Raw genomic sequence first — 6044 nt, 5'->3', positions numbered from 1 at the left:
TGCTTGAGCAAGGACGTGCGTGCATGTGCCATGCAAATCTGTGCTATGCTAATTAAGCATTTGTATCACTAATAACTTGCCTTCGCATATATAGACTGCATCAAAACTCATTAGAAAGAACAAGGTATGAAGATACCGACGATCGAATCTCGGACAAGTAACATACCGATGAGAAAGGTAATTACGTATGCTGTTATTACGGTTTGACCGATGAAGATTTTCGTAGAATATGTAGGAACCAATATGAGCATCCAGGTTCCGCTATTGGTTATTGACCGGAAAGGTGTCTCAGTCATGTCTACATAGTTCTCGAACCCGTAGGATCCACGCGCTTAACGTTCGATGGCGATTTGTTTTACTAGTCATCAATCCGTGCATCTGTACGGGCTAGCACTTGTAATATTAAATACGACAAAGTGTGTACTTATTATAAATGTTGGAAAATAATATGAAAATGTTATTATTATATTATTAGACAACATGGTTACAAATTCAAAATTTGTTGCATGTATCATGTACTAGCAAAGCCCGCGCGGCGGCACGCCGCGCTCGTCGATACGGACTACCTATATAGAGTGCGTTTAGTTTTGGGCTGGCAAAGTTAAGTATGCCAAAAATGTTGGTATAGGAAGATAAGATAGAAAGAAGTAGAAATCAAAAGAAAGAGCTCGCCTAGAGCTTGTTATCTTTAACATGGCCATAGTGATTGAAGGATTTGGTTGCTTAGACACCATGAAGGAGTTCCGTAAATGGTGGTAAAACAGTAGAATTGTTACGACCAACATCTACGCCTACAGGAAAACTTAGTGGTGCTACTGTCAAGAGAAATTCTTAAGCCTCTAAACATTTTGCATGTCGCTGAAAAAACAACTAATCATATGCTAGGAGAACATTCTTAAATTCTAAAATGGTGCACCGTAGAATCTCCTGATGATAAAACCTTCAACTCACTATCATTTAACTTTAGAGCAGGGAGGCACATTTTTCACTAAATGTACTACCTTCTCTATATCCCCATAGGTTTCCTTTTTCTGTTTTTTTTAGAAAATTTTAAAGGCCTATTCAGCTAATTGTCCATTGCATGAAATTAGTGGCTACTATGATGTCATCTCATTTACATCTGCACTCTGCTTTTCACAATTTTTAACAGAAGCTCTTTTCCAGCCAGATGTTGAATGTGACTGAGGCGTACGCTTACATTATTTCCTACGCCCTCCGTTCCAAATTACTTGACCCATATTTATCTAGACACGAATGCATCTAGACACTAAACAAGTATAGATACATCCGTATTTAGATAAATTCAAGTCAACTAATTTGGAACGAAGGGAGTACATCGCCATTGGAACTGCCAACGCCAACAGACCACCATACTATGTGCTGATGTTGTACATAGCATCAAAGAAGCGATGGTCCTGTCTCTTCTCAATTAGCCCACTTAAAATGAAATAATGCACGAACAGTCTATCTCATACTATGTTCTTATAACCTCTAAGAGATGGAAATACATGCTTATATGGTATATTTCTTTCGGGAATGTGTTCACAATACGAAGTCGCCAGAGTCCAGTTCTTGCCCCTCAATGCAAGATAAACAAAAAATTATATATGGTATTGTTAATGAGAACATACACTACAGTAAACTATTATTCATAAAGTATATGTAAATCTCATTGTTATCTTCACCTGTGGCTAACAATCAACTTTGAATGGAAACACAAAAATATCTGTATGTGGTATCATACATGCGGCGACAGGCCACACGGTTGAAGAAAGGATAATGCCTATTTTGTAAGCTAGATGTGGATCTAATGCTGAGACCTAATAACAAACAAACTATACTCACTTGCATCATTTTAGGTACATGAATAATTATTAAAGTGGCTGCATGCATCGCCCAGATGCAGATGCCGGGGGTCTTCCTCCTTTTCCAAAAAAAAAAAACATTTTAGGTACATTTAGTTGTGATAGTGAGTGCTAGTATAGGAAAGTAGAAATCATATATTCACCTTAATCCCGAAGAGACGTTTCAGTAAGTTTCCCATAAGAAAAAAAATAAGCATGTCTCTAGCTCCTTAACTACTGAACAAAAAGAAATCAGAAGCAACAGCCTTCTTGCCATCGTCGATATCTCACAAATACTAACCAGAAGAACGACACAATAAGCCATGATCAACAACTATCAGAACTGCAGTTCCAATATAGCTTCAAATAATTTTCAACATTTTGAGCAAGCACATGAAGAATTGTGATGGAAAACAGTCACAACTCCTGCACTCACATTCCGCATCCATTTATTGAACAAAGAAGCATGCATCATCAGTCTTCACCCTGTATTCCTTTAATGAAAACTGATACAGTAAGACCACAAGCATATCCAAATTACTGCAAAAGGCAAAATTGCTTGACTCTTATCTCATAGGGGGTTTGCCAAAATGTTCCTACCAGTAATTGCACGACAATCCATCACCAATTAGTGCTTAAAACGTAAGAACTTGTTTGCCTTCACAGTAGCAGGGCTACGACTCTAAATGCTCGAAGTAGCAAATGTGTGTCAGATTATAGTCACATACATGGTTCAGATATAACCGAAAATGTGCAATCACTTGTATACTGAACAAACTACTCAGCAAATTCATGCATCTAAACTTGAGTTTTTCTGTGGCAGTACCCAGCATCCATGAGCTCAGAAGACCCTGTCAAGCGATGGATATGAATGATGAAATATGATTCTCTAACAGTTGCCCTTCAATTACACTTTCATCTTGCAGCTCTATCTAGTTTTTCCTGTATGGGTGAGTATTCCTTGTCGTTTTCTTCTTCATCAACTTCGCCTGAAAAAGAAGAGTCCTTATTAGAGGAAGTATCACAAACAAATAATATTGTTTCAGTAACGTACTTGACACTTCGAGTGTTCCTACTTCTAAACCTGAACCTAGATCGCCTATAAGCATGCCCTTATCTAGTGCAAGTTGATCGTACAAACAATTCCTGCAGGCAGGGGATAACTTCTGTCGTGTTAGTTAAGTTTCCAACTACTGAATCTTCGATATATATAACAGTTCAAGTCTGACAATGTGCACACAAAACTGCTACATCTAGTAATTGCTGAGTTGTTAGGCGAACCTTGTACAGAGAGAACTCAATCTGCTGCTCAAGATTGCTCACATCTTGCTATCATTCTTCATCTTTGTCATCTCATTGATGATTTTCTTCATGGAAAAGAAAAGGAAGATGATTAGATAATACAAGTAAAAGCCAATGTTGTTATTTGTTTTTTTAAAGGAGGATTTTCCCTGGCCTCTGCATCCGAAAGATGCATGCAGCCAATGCTGTTATTTGGTTTACACTAAATTTGTGTACCCGCTGGACATCCATCTCATCAAAGCAAGTGATGGGGATTTTCAGGTATCTGTCCAAGATGTTTGCGATCCTGGTGAGGCAGATACAGAGTTAAAACAGGGGAGTATGAAGAGCAAGAAAATTTATTCTGATTCTCTCAACCCCGAATCATAAAATCAACCATCCCGGCCCCAATGAAGGAAATAATAAGCAATCAGTAGCAACGATCGTCACCGCAGCAGCCGAGGTAATAGGCAAGCACGAGGAGCGCAAGGGTAGCAAGTCGACCTTGCACACATTGCACCGGAGCACGTAAGATCTGTTCGTTGCTCAACGCCTGAGAGTCCGCGCCTGTCGTGTCCAGGCCGCTCGCGGGGCTCTAGTTAACATTGCGGCCACCGCCCTATGCTCAGTACGTCGGTGGCTTGCAGCAGAGCAGAGCTCGGGTGGCCTTGGCCGACACAAGGTTCCTCGGGCTTGGAGGACGCGAGGTTGAGGAATGGATGTCGCTGGACAGCTCGAGGCGTCAACCACGACATAAACCTGGCGCTCCGACGACCTGAACGGGCGCGAGCTCGAAGCGCCCCACCTTCCCATCCTCAAGAAGCTGCCCGATGGCGAATTGCACGATCGCATGCGTCGCGCCAAACTCATGTCTCATGGTCGCCAACCTCGCGTGCTGGGTTGCACATGCGTGTCTTCCGTGTCCCGTCCCTGGCTCAAGATGGAGGCCTAGCTTCCACGCAGCTGGCCGCCACGACAACCCGCACTCTGAATCCACCCCCCGTCGAAGCCGAAAGACATGGGTGCGTCGCGGGGAGGAGGAAGGAAGCATAGGATCTCCGGAGTCGAGAGCCACGACACGGAGGCCATGTTGCTACCGACGGCCGCGCTGCGGACATTTGAGGTGCCATCGCCGCGGGTACAGGCGCCGTGGAGACTACCGTCGTCTAGAGTAGTCTTAGCAGCTGTCGTCGGCCCGTGGACTATGCCCCCTCTCTCTCCGCACCCTATTCCGTGCCACTGCCCCTCGTCCGCGCCACCACATCCCTACATCCCTCCTGCTCCCGCCGACAGAAGTCGGAGCTCCCGTGCACGGTGTGCTGTGTGCTCGTCCAGCCTACCTTCCGACTCCGGCAGAGAGAAGAGAGGAAGGGAGGATAATGGCGCGATGGCAGGATTTTCGGCCACGCACTGGCCGACGCGGGTGCTTCTCCACCTCTGGAGGAGTTGGAAGCCTTTTATATAGAGCTACGGTGGTGAGCGACGGGGCGGTGGGCGGTGGGATTGAGATATGCATCAAGAGGTTTCCACACAGAACGCAGAGAAGATAATAACAAACTAAAAAAACAGCGACCGCATTAATCAGCCGCCTAGAAAATGCTGGAACTACATGTATGTAGGCAAATCAATTCTTACCACTGCATGTATACACTTGCTGCCAAATTCACTGCCTGACACCATGGGGGACAGATCGCATGTTTGAGAATCTCTGGCACACACGCAACCAAAATTTCTAAACCCACATGCAAAAACAGGAATCACGTTAAGAAAATTTTCACCGAAGCCTTAGAGTCACAGCGGAACTGTACACCCTCCCATCCCAAACAAATACACGTGTTTGTGCTGCATACGCCCAGAAGTTGCTTTCACCCAAGTGGTGAAATGTGAGAGCAAAATCATCCCCGGAAATAGGGGTTTGGTTATTCGTTACATATAAGTTTTTAATAAGTATATGATCAAGTTCCCTATTGTAGCATACATGTTCATTTTCTTTCGCTATCTAAAAAACATACATCTTCGTTTTTACCTCAGAATTACAGTAGAAGTTTATCATAAAACCTCTTTATGGATTTGTACAAGATTTAAGCCAAAGTCCTCCCTCGGGAACATTGGGTTGCACCTAATTTTGTTTGATTATAAAAATATTGTTTCTATAGACAACAATGAAACAATAGATATACACGCACTAGTAAAAAAAGGGTCAAATGTAAAGCACAATAGTGCCGGTTGAAATTTCAGCCGGCACTAATGTGTACACTAGTGCCGGTTCGTGGCGAACCTTTAGTACCGGTTCGTGCCACGAACCGGTACTAAAGAGGCAGTGTCAGCCTACGGTCAGGCTATGGCCCCACCACCACCATTTAGTGCCGGTTCGTACCACGAACCGGTACTAATGAGGTTATGGCAAGCTGTTTTTTAGTCCCACCTCGCGAAGTGAGAGGGACTAGGAGCGGTTTATAAGCCCTGAGTGCAGAGACGATGAAGAAGAGGCTCAATGCTCACGTTGCTTAGCTTCAAGCCTTCAGGAATACGGTAGACTGCATGGAGCTATGCGCAGTGCAGTTTACACTATTCCGAATGGCTTGAAGCAAATTAACGAGCATTGCACCTCTTTTTTATTTTTAATAACTTATTACAACTCCGAACTTCTTCTGTTATGGCAAAAACTAATTACACGTCGACATTTCTTTTTTTAAGTTATAACTCCAGACTTTGACCATCAAGTTTTGCAGGAAGAAGAAGAAGAAGAAGAAGAAGAAGAAGAGGAAGAAGAGGAAGAAGAAGAGGAGGAAGAAGAAGAAGAACATGAAGAAGATGAAGAAGAAAAAGAAGAAGAAGAAGAAGAAGAGGAGGAGGAGGAGTAGGAAGAAGAAGAAGAAGAAGAAGAAGAAGAAGAAGAAGAAGAAGGAGAAGGAGAAG

Source organism: Triticum dicoccoides, chromosome 7B, assembly GCF_002162155.2.
Source record: "Triticum dicoccoides isolate Atlit2015 ecotype Zavitan chromosome 7B, WEW_v2.0, whole genome shotgun sequence".
NCBI lineage: Eukaryota > Viridiplantae > Streptophyta > Magnoliopsida > Poales > Poaceae > Triticum > Triticum dicoccoides.
The sequence above is the reverse complement of the archived record's forward strand: the minus strand, read 5'-3'. Positions refer to the sequence as shown.